Raw genomic sequence first — 15,015 nt, 5'->3', positions numbered from 1 at the left:
GATCTGCGACGCCCATCTGGGGCATCTGCATCTACATTGCATCCAATCCCTACTGCTTAGCTGTATCCCAATCCTCCTCCACTAGTGGAAAATCCCCATGTCCCAGATCCCCAAGAGGTGTTTCCACAGGTTCCAGCTTATAGGCCCTTGGCACAACCCCAAGGGGAATTCCTTCCCTTTGATGTCAACGATGATCCAGCCATGATAAAAGTAGCCAGGCTAGAGAAAGTGCTAAAAAAATCCCAAGGCTTCAATTTCATTCCAGATATTGAAGGTGGATACACTGAGGCTTCAGTCAGACTACCAGAGAATTTTAAAATGCCCCACATTGATAGATTCGATAGAGGTGGGGATCCAATTGTACATGTCCGTTTGTTTTTAGATGTTCTAAAGCCAATGGGTCTTTCTTGTGCTTAGAAACTGTTGTTGTTTAGGAGAACTCTGTCTGATGTAGTGGCCATCTGGTATGTGAAATTGGAGGATTCTATGAAGTAGAACCAGGAGGAACCGTCTGAGGGGTTTATTAACTAGTATTCATATAACACTCAGATCGATGTAACCATCAGCGAGTTGGAGGCAACTACCCAGAACCCCAAAGAACCTTTTATTGACTTTGTCGCTAGATGGAGAGCAAAGGCAGTCCAGATGACAAACAGACCCTTTGAAAGGGAGCAAGTCAAGCTAGTGGTCCACAATCTCGAGCTTGATATGCTGCAAAGGGTGATAGTGACTCTGTTGTCTACATTCGCTTCACTACACGAGTTGGGGGTCCAAATTGAAAGTGCATTCAAGAAGGGGATTATCCATAGAACTAGTGAACCTACAAAAAGGCGATTCACTCAGAGTACCAATGGTGGTACTAGCACTATTCCATGGTCTGCAGATGTTAGCACCGTGGTTACATCGTCGACCAAGATAGTCAATCCCTTTGCTGCTGCTACAAACTCACAAGCTGCACGAAATGGTCAACCTTGGTACCAAAGAACTTTTATCCCCCTCCACATGAGTGTAACCCATGCCCTCAAGATGTTGCTGGAAATGGGGCATCTCAAGCACCCCAATCCATGACCTCTCCCAGACCCACTACCAGCTAGACACGACCCAACTCAATATTGTTCCTTCCATCAACAACACAGCCATCCTATAGACTCATGCATTTGTCTACGTCATGAGATCCAAAATCTCATTAACAACAAAGTCATCGCCCCTCCTAAACCAAATGTGACAACCAACCCACTTCCCGCACATAACCAAGTTCCTCCCCCAAGAAATATTAACCATATCCAAACACTACTGCCTACCTTTAACCCCAGCACATATATTACCTCGTCCTACCTACCAAAACCGAACGGGGTTATTCCAGAAGGCACATACATGTGCATGATGGAACTAACCCCCACAAATCCAACCCAAGAATATGATGGAAAAAACGAAAAAAGAGGAGAGTGCATTAAAGACTGGGTTGTCTGACACCTGTGTCATAGAAAAGGGGGCCTCACTTATAAAGGACTATGACCCCAGCTTATACATTGTGGCCATTGATCAGCCAAAACCAATGGTCATATTGCCAGATGTTCTCAATGCCAATGCTATTGAGGAACGCTAATTAGGGCAACACCAGAACGATTGGCCTGAACAAAGCCTAAATGATTTGGTCAAATGGGAGGAAGACCTAGCCCAGATGGAAGAAGACCTAGCCAATCTTTACTTCTTTGATGAAGAGGATACAAACAGTGTCCAAATAGGCTAGTGGGATTCAAGTCAGCCGAAAACAAACAATGGTTGGTTCAGTGACGAAGAGTCAAATGAGGCAAAACAAACAAGAGCTGTCAAGAAGGAAAAGGCCGAGGCTACATCCTTGATTAGTACAAAACATATGTTGGAACAATTCTAATAGGAAAGAATGGAAGAAATCCAGATGAAGATAACTTCAGAGCGAGGAAGTGACAACAAAACAATACCATTTTGTAATGCAGAAACCAAAACTATAGTGGAAAAGGAATGGCATGTTGTTGATGAGGGACATGATGTGAACATGCTCCAGGTAAAGCCTGATAAAAACCTGGCCATGACTGCAGGGGAGTGGTGGCAAGATAATGATTTGAGTTACGCATACACGAATGAAGGTGGAAATTTGATACCCCCAACGATATGTGGTATACAGATGAGATCAATCACATGACCCGGAGTGGTCGGTACTTCAAACCTACGACTTTAGATCAACCACAATCCTCCAACAAAGAGGTTGCGAAGACAAAAGAGAAAGATTGTGAAAAGAACCTAGTCTTTAAGCAACTCAAGAAGATTCAGGTAGATATATCAATCTGGGGATTGATAATGGCTTCTCGGGAGCATAGGCAAGCACTGCTAGAGGCAATGAATCGGACCAAACTTCCTATTGACACTACCACTGATCAACTAGTGTCGTTAGTCACATCCAGAGATGTTACACCAGTGACATCTTTCACGGATAAAGAGCTGCCACCTGAGGGTGCCAACCACAAACGACCCTTGTATGTAACCTTAGAGAGCCAAAAAAAGTGGATTCCAGTGGTGTTAGTGGATACTAGATCAACAATTAATGTGTGCCTGGTATGGACGGCTTATGCCATAGGTTTGAGCACATGGACCTGAACATTAGTACAAGCTGGAATGTTATGGGAATGTTCAAAAGCCATATCCTGATTGGCCTGTCCAAACATGAGGTAGAATTCCATGTAATGGATGTACCAACAACTTTCAATCTACTGTTTGGAAGGCCTTGGTTGCATCAGATAAAGGTTGTGTCATCAACGGTTCAGCAGTTGTGAAATACCCCTTTAAAGGTGGAATTGCTACTGTATATGGTAACTCTACAATCTATCCTCCCAAGGGACTGCCACTCCAATGTTGGAAATCATGCATGAGAAGAAGATATATTCCTTTCTGGCTTCTCACTGGCAGAGGCCCGGGTGGTTCAAACCATCATGGCAGAAGGTGACGGAACTTATGTGAGTGCTCAGTCCATCTATATGATGAACAAAAAGGGACATATGCCTAGATTAAGACTGGGTAGGAGTGGCAGGCAAGGAGACACTATTGCCAAGGAGCTAATTCATAGCCCCTATGCTTTTGGGCTGGGATACAAACCTACGACGGCAGATTGACAAAGGAAGGAAGCTGAGTTGAGAGGAAGAATTAAAGCAAAAAAGGCTGGGAAACAGTATGAGTTAGTCTAGAAGCCAATACAGGGAACCTTGGACGGACGCTTTGTCTGCCAAGGGAAAGATTTCCCCTTTTGTAGATTTCCAGAGCCTTAGTTCGGCCAGAAGACAAAGACAATGTGTCCCGAGTTCGAGATCTTTTTCAGGCACCAGTTACCAAAAAAGGAAGATGAGCATATGGACCTGAACATTAATACAGATAAAGGCATGGCAGCAAATATGGATGTTGAAGAAGAAGAGCTATTGGGAAAAACACTGATTGACCTACTAACGAATTCTACTTTTGGGACTGAGTCTGACAACTTGGGGGATAGTTTTATTATCTCAATGATCGAGGATAAACCAACTGTGGATTTTTCTAATCTTATTGTGGATGCATCTGAGGCTCCGAACCTAGTCTGGAAATTTGAAAAGGGGATCATCATCAGCAGTTCTGAATCGGATGACATGTTCGAATTTGATTCCACTGAGTCTGTAGAGTCAGAGTTAGATTCGAGTTCTTCTAAGTATGGTATCTTTGGGGGTGATAACCCGGATACCAAAGTCCTGTCGAAGTCGTCTTTTAGTTTTTCTTTTGAGTCAACTGTAACCGGGGACCCAGACTTTACTAATGAAAATGTCGTAGATTTTGCTTACTTCTCTTTAGTTTGTTGCACTGATCTTGATTTTCAAAATTTTGACTTAAACGAAGAGGAAGAAATTCCTCGGGCTTTGAAAAATTTGGTTGACCAAGAGGAGGGAAGGCGTGTGAAGACTTGCACAGATGAAATCATTGCAATTAACATAGGTACTGAGGAGGATCCCCATTTGGTCTAGATCGGATCCATGTTGTCTTCAGATGAACACGAGTGTTTAATCGCTTTATTAAAAAAAATTCAAAGGTGTTTTCGCGTGGTCCTTCGAAGACATGCCTGGAATCGATCCCGAGATTGTACGACACCGGATCCCTCTGAACCCTGAAGCCTGACCAGTCAAACAGAAACTGCGTAGAGTTCGCCCAAATTGGGCATTGAAGATTAACGAGGAGGTCACCAAACAGATTGATGCAGGTTTTTTGATGGCCTCTGAGTACCCGACCTGGTTGGCTAGTATCGTTCCGGTTCCAAAGAAAGATGGTAGAATCAGAGCCTGCGTCGACTTCTGGGATTTGAATAGAGCTAGTCCGAAAGATGACTTTCCATTACCCTATATCGATGAACTAGTAGACTTTACAGCTGGCCATGCATTGCTTTCATTCATGGATGGGTTTTTCGGGTATAATCAAATTTTGATGGCACTAGAAGACAGAGAGAAAACTGCTTTCACCACGTTGTGGGGTACCTACTGCTATAGAGCTATGCCTTTTGGATTGAAAAATGCTAGGGCTACATATTAGAGAGCTGCGACCACCATCTTGCATTACATGATCCATAAGGAGGTGGAGGTGTATGTTGACAATATGATTGTCAAGTCGAAAGAGCGAGAAGGCCATTACACCGCATTAGAAAAATTCTTTGAGCGGATCAGGGAGTACAGATTAAGGTTAAACCCACAGAAATGCACCTTCGGGGTGACTGCAAGAAAATTGTTGGGATTTCTGATCACACAAAGGGGAATTGAAGTAGATCCCTCCAAAATCAAGGCCATCGTAGAAATGCCACCACCAAGGACTGAAAAGGAGGTGCGCGACTTTCTGGGCAAGGTGCAATTCATAAGGTAGTTTATCTCAAAATTAACCTTTGATTTGTGAACCACTGTTTGTTCTATTGAAGAAAGGAAAGAAGTTTCAATGCGATAATCGATGTCAGTTCGCTTTTGAGCAGGTCAAGCAATACCTTCAGAATCCACCTGTATTATCGCCGCCAGAACTGGGGAAACCATTAATCTTGTATTTGTCGGTGACAGATTCGACCATGGGGTGCATGCTAGCGCAAGAATAAGAAGCTAAGGTGGATAAGGCCATCTACTATCTAAGAAAGAAGATGCTGGATTACGAAACGCGCTACACTCCCCTCGAGAAAGCTTCCTTAGCTTTGGTTTGGGCAACAAGGAAGTTGAGACACTACCTGTTAGCACATTCTGCAATTTTGGTTTCGAGATTAGTTCCCATCAAATGTCTTTTTGAAAAACCAGCACTTATGGGTAAGCTAGCTCGTTGGTTGCTTCTTCTCTTGAATTTGACCTCAATTATGTCACGCGCACATCAGTTAAAGGGAGGGTCGTAGCGAAATTCCTGGCAGAACACTCGGTAGAAGGAGACGATGAAGCAGTGGAGTATCTATTCCCAGATGAAAACATCCTACAAATAGAAATGGAAACATGGACGATATACTTTGATAGAGCATCAAATCAATATGGTTATGGGATAGGTGTATTGTTCATAGCACCTGATGATTCACATATACCTCTAGCCTTCAAGCTCCGGTTTAAAGTGTCCAACAATGAAGCAGAATACGAGGCATGTATTGCTGGCTTGGAAGCTGCCCTAGAACTAGGGGTAATAAGGTTGGACGTCATTGGGGATTCGAATTTGGTTGTCTCTCAAGCCAACGGAGATTGGCAGGTTAAGGAAGAGAAAATGAAGGTTTATCATCAGGCCCTGGATGTGCTAATTCCAAGGTTTGAAAAATTAAAGTTCACCCATTTTCTAAGAGAGAAGAATTGGGTTGCTGATGCTTTAGCAACTCTATCTTCCATGGTGGACATCCCGCTTAGAGTAAAGATGCGTCCGATTATTATTGAACAGAAGTATACATCGGCTTATGAGACAATTGCCGCGATAAATGAGGTCCAAGATACGAACCCCTGGTATTACGACATTTGGAATTTCCTTGAAAAAGAGACGTATCCACCAGGGGCAAATGCCAAGGACAAAAAGGGAATATGGCAGCTAGCCATCCAATTTATCATCTGTGAACACAAGTTGTACAAAAGAGGCCATCTGGGAATGCATAAGTTGTGTGTTGAGGAAGAAGAATCAAGGCACCTTATGGAAGCTATTCACGGAGGAGAGTGCGGAGCTCACATGAATAGTGTAATGCTAGCTCGAAAAATCCTTAGACAAGTCTACTACTAGTCAACCATGGAAGAGGACTATATTGGCTTTGTATGGCGATGCCACAAATGTCAGATCCATGCCAATCGCATGAACATTCCGCCATTGAAGCTCTACAATATGACTTCGCCCTGGCCACTCTCAGTTTGAGGAATTGATGTTATTGGCATAGTCATGCCAAAGGGGTCAAACGGGCACGAGTTTATTTTAGTAGCAATCGACTACTTCACAAAGTGGGTAGAGGCCCAGTCATATTCCGTGCTAAAAGCATCGCATGTAGCCAAGTTCATCAAAAATAATGCCCAACGAGATCATCTCAGGTAACAGCTCACATTTCAAGAAAGAGGTGATAGACTTACTTGAGAAATATAACGTGGCTTTCCGTAAGTCATTAACGTATAGACCGCAGACCAATGAAGCCGTTGAGGCTGCAAACAAAAATATCAAGAGGATCCTGTAGAAGATAGTGGAAACCTACAGAAATTGGCCAGAGAAATTGCCATTTGCGCTCTGGGGCTACAGAACGTCAATCCAAATATCTACAGGAACAACCCCTTATTCTCTAGTTTATGGGATGTAAGCTATTCTGCCAATCTAGATTGAAGTACCATCATTGAGAATTATGGCCGAATGTCAGATAGCAGAGGCAGATTGGCAACAAAGCAGATTTGAAGAATTGATGTTGTTCGACAAAAGGAGGTTGAAGGCATTGTATCACATCCAAGGCTACCAGCGTAGAATTGCTAGGACTTTTAACAAGAAAGTCAAGTCCAGAAATCTCAAGGAAGGAGACATGGTGCTCAAAGGAAACCGAACCCCTATCCATGACCCTAGGGGCAAGTTTAGACCCAATTGGACTGGCCCTTATATCATCAAGTCAATCTGGTCCGGAGGAGCAATTATTCTTATGGATTTTGATGGCCTGGAATTTTCACAACCGATCAACATGGAGAAGTTGAAGAAATATTATCCCTGAGAGGCTCGCTAGGCCAAAAACCTAAAAGGGCGACCTAGGAAAAAGTTAGAGTATGAAAAATTCAAAATAAAGAAAAATGGAGCTTGCAAGGCCGAAAACCCGAAAGGGCAACTTTGGCAAAATTAGAGTGTAAAAGGAGAGAATAAATACTCGAGTGAACCCTCACAGAATTACATAAGGCCTAATTCTCATCTTTGGGATACGTCGGCAACTTCATCTCAAAGTTCGGCCATAACCATTTTCAACTCAACTGTCCTGTTCATCTGGTTTAATCAATCCATCATTCTCCATCGTTTGTCAGCTTGGTTGTGTTGCTTCCATTAAGGTAGAAAGGTCAGTTACAAAATGAAGCAGTAATGATCAATGCAATTTGGGGGGCAGTTATGATTTTTCGATTTGGGGTTGTACAGTTTAGGATTGATTCCGTGTGTATCCGGTGGTGACCATTCCCGAAAATGGGTTTGAAAAGTTTCTCACAATTTTACTTTTTATAACACAAAAGGAAACTTTTCAATGCTCACTTTAATTTTATTGATTTTAACATAGGTACATTCTCCAAAACAAAGTTGCTTTTACATAAAAACTTGAAAAGAAAAGACTAAGTAATAACCATGGGGCATAGATGAGTCAAGTGTCAATTCTCTGTCTTTTTCTCATACCCGTAGAAGTCTCTTTCGGCCTAATTTGTTCCTTGTCCTCGAGCTAAACCAAGTACTCGCTAGGAAGGATGTAACTAAAATTCAAGGCAGGAGTCATAAGTTCTCTCATACTCCAAGCAGTGAGGTATCGAGGCAAGTACGAACTACGAATGAGAAATGAAGTTGGGTACTTTATCCCTTTATCTGGACAAGTCTTATCATGTCCAAACTGGCGTCTGAACCTGAATGGAAAATAGAACACATAGTGTGTAAGGCCAATCAACTTTATACCTGGTTACTGAGATATGTTGTAACTCATCTTAGCCAAGTTAAGCCAGGGGCCATGCCAAACAATGCCAATTGCAGACCTACTGCGCATCCAGTCACACCACATTCCCTCTGAGGAGAACTCCACTAGTTGTGAGCGAAGAGAATAAGTTCTGACCGAGTACTCGGGGCAGGGGTCTATTACTTTTAGCTTATCCATTAACCATACCTGGGGGGAGAAGGAAAATAAGAGAGAACAAAAGAATTGAGAGATGTACGTTGAGGAAAAAGTAAGAAAAGGATTTCGAGAGAAAAATAGAGATCGAGTGCCAAGTAATGTGAGGAACATAAATAAGAAGGGTAGGAAATAAATACCTGGAGAAGTAATGGACTCCCCACAAATCGAGTAGTCTTTCATTGATGAAAAGCATCTAAACCTGTCAAAGTCTCAGCCAACTCTAAGCCCATACGACTCTTACCCTCCTTAAGGCATTGGGCTACTTCAATCAGTTTAATACTAGCTCCACCGTGACTAGGGGCAAGAAGGAAGTGTGTAAGTAAGCATAAGCAAAGGGTATGTTGGCAATAACCCCACCAAAGGAGGTTTTCTTTATCACCAGTAGCGGAAAACCGACTAATCAAATCCGAAATGTCTAATTCCCCATTGTGAGCCAAGGATCGTACCTCGTGCAAAATAAGCCCACATATCCATCCTAAAGCTTGAGCATGGCCAAAACGGGATTGAAGCATGATTTCTTTATCACGTTGAGATTCCATCAATGCTTGAAATTGTTCAAGTGTTGGACACATCTCTTGTAAACCAAAGTAGAATACATGCGTGATTAGATTCTAGCACCGAGCTGCATGGAGAAATGGAAAATAAAGTGAAGTGCGACTCAATGGAAAAAGAGCGTTTACGCCGAAATCACAAAAGTTCACCTTTTTCGAGCCATCCAAAGTGGTTACCCAGTCTTGAAGCTTATAGATGGGCAACATCTCCATTTTGAGAGAAAAATGTAAAAGACATGCTCTTTTGCCAGAAACAATAGTATGGGAGCACCATTTATAGAATTTTGGATGGAGTAGTGGGTGATAGCTGGATACCTACCGAACCTCTCATCAAGGTCAGGCCGTACCTCAGTGGGGTCTGGCCGTGCCCACTGAGGTTCGATCGTGCCTCAGTGGTGGGCCAGACAGTGCATGCCTTTGTCCTCTTGTGTTGTGGATGTATTTTGAGTCTTGTTTTGCTTATACCAAGTCTGTTGTAATGGTTTTGAGTTGTTTCCATTATGTTTTCTTGTTATCGAGTTATATTGTACATTTTGTCCAGTTGAAAGTTGTTATCTGATTCATCAATCAAGCATAAGTATCGGGAAGATTATCATGCAAATTGTTGACCATTCGTCATATGCAAACACAATATAAGAAATCATCCACAAAAAAACTTGTTTTTATAAACTAAGCGAATCCAACACCGATAATTGTTTTACAAAATAAAACATTAAACAAAAGATAGGTTTTCAAAAATAAAGAGTCTACCTGAAGCTAGTGTTTAAAACTACAAAGTAAAGAAATAGAAAAAAAAAAAAAAAAAACAAACAAACAAACAAAAGCAAAATAAAATAGAGAAAGTCATCATCGTCATCAATAGTCTATCTTAGCTCTCCTTTTCCTCCTCGGCTGCGTGAGAGATGCATCGCTATCATCACTGGCACTCCCAGGCTATATGTGAAACTCGTCTCCCTCCTCCTCATGGGTTGAAGAGTCCTCGGAGGATTCCTCGAACGGTGAGCGCTGCCTCACTCGGCCCCTCTCTCGATCTGCTCTTCCTCTGCCCCTCATTGGGCCCCACCTCTGTCTCCTAACTGGAGGAGGTCCTGCAAGTACCACCACTACTGGTCCAAGCTAAAGAAGCCAAAAGGAAAAGAGAGTGCAGATAGTTATAAGATGTCAAATAGAGCCGGATGTAAACTAGGGGTAAAGCTTACCTAAAGCCCGTGAGCGGCTAGAATGGTCTGACTCCTCCGCACCATGAGCAGTAGCTGGTCAACTATCCGTGCAAGGTCATCTATAAATGCCCGAGGTATCTGCAAAAGAGATAGCAGAGTTTATAGCCAGAAACAGAAGTAATAAAACAAGATGAAGTATAGTGAGTGAAAATAATAAAGAAATGTGCACCTGCTTGATGCCTGGAGCGAACACTATCTGACGGTCCCTCTCCTCAATTTCATCAATCGGAATCTGCTCGAGCACCCTGTTTGGGCCCATGTACGTGATCTCTGTAGGAATCACAGAAAACCTATGAATAGGAGCAACGATAGGGACACTTTTAGCAGGGGCATCACCAGCACCAGCCACAGCAGCCTTGACCTCTGGAAAAGCACGGGCCATGCCTGGGGTGAGAAGCCCCATCACCTGAGTGTGCAAGAAGGTAGTGAAGTCCCACCATATGGTATCTATCAGTATCCTCTCCCTCTATCAAATGGTCATTCATAGGTCCATCATGCATCTCATCAACCACCCTCATAGTCGACGAAGGCGGAAATGGAACGTCGGGGTGGGCAACGCCTCGGGTCTGGCGGACGAACCTCTCTCCCAAATAATAGACCCAGCCAAAGGGGCCCTCGAACAGAATCCGCATGGTAGATGCATACCAAGCAGCGGCATAAATCACTCTGAAAACTGCAGGGATACCCGTCCAGGGATGCCAATCAACCTGTGAATTAGTCCAGTGTCAGATGTCAGTGCAATGTTAGTTATTAGTGTAGTGACAATGCAGTGTCAGATATCACTAAGTGTTAGAAATTAGTGCAGTGTTAGAAAAATCAGTGTGTAATGAGCAAAACAATGCAGTGGTAGATGTCAACAGTATGAGGATGCTAATACAGTATGGAAACAGCGACATGGAATGAAAAGAATGATATTTTGTTACCTAGTCCACAGTGATCGTATCAAAGAAGCGGCAGAAGTATGGGATGGTGCGGTCTACTAGGCGGCGATGTCTAAACCGTGAGTTGTAGTGCCGAGAGTGGGGTACTGACAACTCAATCGACCTCACTGGAACCGAAGCTAGAGTGGTGAAATACGTGTAAACCCAAAGCTATAAACAGATGAGATGAGTGTGAATAAAGTAGATAAGTAGACATGAAATGCAGAGTAAAGATGAGCAGGAAATGCAAAGTACAGAATGTAAAGTTGAGTAAAAAAAAAAGTAAAGGGGTGACATGCGCACCTTCCAAACTCTCCAGTAGCCTCCGAGTAAATCCGCCTTGTGGCGGGACACGGAGCTCATATAGTAGTACAAGGTGGCCAAGCTGGCACCGCCCCAGTCATACTCTGCCACCCGCGGTAGGTGTACCAGTGCTCCAAGAAGATATATCCCCACGGTATTCTCCATGTTCGCAAACTGGGTAGTATCGAGAAGATACATAAAGAAGCCACAAGCGTACTAGGCGATCTCATGTGCTGTAGCTGGCTGACAGTTGATGAAGCAATCATAAAACTAGTTGTAACGCACCACCCCCTGACTGCTGATATTCGAAATCGCTCCAAAAAGCTGGAGCTGTGCAGCTCTCCACTGCGCCATGTCTGGATCAAATGGGATCGGGCCGCCAACTCTAACTCGCAAGCCAGTTAGCATCGAGAAGTCACACGGGGTTAGCGTTATCTCTCCGATCAAAGAGAAGTGGAATAAATCTGTGGTGTCCTACCATCTCTCCACTAAAGCCCCATATAACATTGACTCAACCCGCATCTGTATGAGCTCGGAGCATAAGGGCCCAAAGCCTGCAGCATCGACTACTGTGCAAATCTCCGTGGGGAGCTACTCATACCAACTTCGGGGGCCCGATATGGTCCCATAGCTAATAATCCTCCTGGCTACGACCTGTAAATAGGGAATGTATCAATATATGTGCAACAAAGACGAATAGTTTGTTCATAAGTTTCAATATATGCACAAAGTAAAACAAAAGAAAGTTGCTTACCATGGAGGCCTCAGCGGACAAGTGCTCTGTGGGCTCACGCAGAAGTGTGTCCTCCTCCAGCCCAGGGATGAAGCCCATAAACCGTAAAATTCTGCCTGGCGGGAGAATGTGAGTGCGCGACTGGTAAGTAAGAGCATCCAATGACCTATCCTCAAGGGGAAGCAAAGCGGGAGCATCCTTGGCCTCCATATCTGCACCAAGGGTGGCACCAATACCTATGACCGGATTCGAAATAGGAACTTCGTCGCTAGCCATAGAGAAAAGTAGAGAAAAAATGAAGAAAAGTGAGAAAATAAGGGAAAATGGATAGAAATCCCAAATTTCAAAACCCTACGAGAGAGAAAATAAAGAAAGTGTGTAAAATCAAAAGGAGAAAGAGGAAAATGTGTGTAAAGGTGAGAAAAACAAAGAGAAAACCCAAACTTGCACCAAGTCACTTTTTGTTCGGTTCAAAATGTAGAGGAAAACAAGGGTTTCAAAGAAAAAATGGTGAGGGTTGTTGGGCAAACTCAAGAAAGGAGAAATCTAGAGAGAGAGGGGTGTTAGAGAGAGAGAGGAGTGCTTTCGGATGTGAAGGTGTGTGAGGAAATGAATTTTGGGTTTTATTTTTAAAGCCACAAGTCGAGGCCTTCCCGAAACTACCCCCGTCGTTGTCAAGGTTCGGTCGGGGGTACGTATCTCCGGCCGTGTGTCTCCATTGCCCGGCCGGACTGTGATGAAAATTAAAAAAAAAAAGTTTTTATTTTTATTTTATATTTCTCTTTTGTTTAAAAAAAAATCATCATCAGTTTGTTTTTTGTTTATTATTTTATTTTGATTTATGTTATGTTATTATTTTATTATTTCTTTTATATGTTAATATAATTTGAGTATAAAAAAAATAAAAATAATAAATAAATAATAAAAAAAATAAAATAAATCAATTTTGTTTATCTTATTTTTATTTTGAGTATATAACAAAAAGAAAAAAAGAGATAAAAATAAAAGAAAAAATGTTTTGTTCCGATAAATCGTAAGTCATTATTGAATTTTGTTTGTGTTTCATTTACACCATAATTTTGTTTTGTGACACAAATTTGTAAATTAGTTTTTTTTGTCCCAACTATCGAGTTTTTATCGCCGGAAAATGTACAGTAATTATCACCGGCGATGTTGTTTTTTCTTTCAATGAATGGTCGACCAACTGGTCGACTGGTTTTCTGTCCCTTTTGTGTCCATTTTATCTCAATAAGCGTGAAATGGGTGTGTTTTAGGTATGTTTTGCCTGATTTTCATTTTCATTTTGTTCAAACCATTCTAATTTAGAATTCAAATTTGCATGTAAAGAAACTCGTTTTATTACAAATTTGTACGAACATATATACAAAAATAAAAGAAAATAAAAAAAGAAAATCGAATCATTTGTTCATTTTATTTTATTGTTTCAAAATATATACAAAAAAAAGGAAAAATAATAGAAAATAAAAGAAAACAGAGAAAAAGAAAAATAAAAGAAAAACAAAAGAAAAAAAAAAAAGAAGAGAGAGGGATCTTGTTCTTCTTTCTTCTCCGGCAACGGCCACACGTCGACCTCCGATGACGGCCACACGTTGACCTCACTTGCTCAACTCTCGCGCCGATTTCTTCATCTCAATTTTATTCTGGGAGACCTTTGAAGGCCCTGCCTCAGTGCTTTCACCAAGAGAGTTAACTCTTCGCCGACCATCGAAGGCAAAGTACGACGGTGCTCCGTGCTAGGCCATAGAAGTGGCCTATCGTTTTACCTCTTTATTCTCCATAGAGGTGGCCTTTCATTTCATTTCTTTATTCTCTGCCTTTAGTGTGAAAATCTCTTTTCGCACATCCTTGTACTTACGCTGAAGCAGAGCGAGTTGGACGTCAACCCGATGTACCTCACACGTCCTGTTTTGCAGACGGTGAGACAAATTAGTGATCACGGCCAATCTCTCCATACACAACTTTAACATGTAGTGGTTGGCATCAATGTCAGTTTGAGCAGCCATCATTTTCTCAACTGTCAATGTAGGAAGACTAGGATGAGTAAGAGCAGGGGCACTTGGCCTAGGGGAGCTCGAGGGATCATTAAGATCTGAAAAGAGAGAGAGGGGGTGGGACGAAGCCATTTGTGAAAAGAGAGAGGTATAAAAGAAAGGAGTCGCAGAGAAATTGCAGAGAGTAGACTGAGTTCTATCTCTCTTAGTCCCTTTGTTTTGTCTCTCTCAGAGAAAGAAGAGAACAAGGAGAAGGAAGAAGGAAGAGAAGAAGGAGACGAAAGAAAGAAAAGATGAAGAAAACGAGTGAGAAAAGCAAAGAGGGAGAGAGGGTCAAGGCATTTGTCGGCCAGTTGACACTGGCTGATGCAAAAGGTGAGGCCACGTGTCAAACGTGGTTTTCCAAAAAGAGAGAGAGGCGGGAGAGTTGTATACATATATATATATGTATTGTATATTTATGTATTATATATATTTATTGGAATATGCGGTCATAGGTGTGGTTTTGGCTCAGCGGTTGAAAGCTGAAAGGCTGAGCTCGATGTTGGGGGTTTGAACCCCACAACAATTGTTTCTTTGTTTTGTTTTAGTTTTATGTATATATGTCTCATAGCTATGTATATAATATTCGTTTGCATATCTTGTCACAAGAGTGGCTTGGCTTAGCGGTCTGGCTCAGTGGTTGAGGGACCAAGGAGCTAAGCCTAAAGTCAGGGGTTCAAAACCTCGTATCCCCACATCCATGCATTTTGTTTCTTTCTTTTTGCGTGTTTTGCGTACACATACCGTATATATCTCCCGTATATATCTGTGTATATATCCATATATGTATAGGTGTATGGTAAATCAAAAACAAATATAAAAAAATAAAAATAAAAATAAAAATAAAAATAAAAATAAAAATAAAAATATATAAATAG

This window comes from Camellia sinensis, chromosome 12 (genome assembly GCF_055761805.1).
Source record: "Camellia sinensis isolate YWXY chromosome 12, ASM5576180v1, whole genome shotgun sequence".
Taxonomy (NCBI): domain Eukaryota; kingdom Viridiplantae; phylum Streptophyta; class Magnoliopsida; order Ericales; family Theaceae; genus Camellia; species Camellia sinensis.
The sequence above is the reverse complement of the archived record's forward strand: the minus strand, read 5'-3'. Positions refer to the sequence as shown.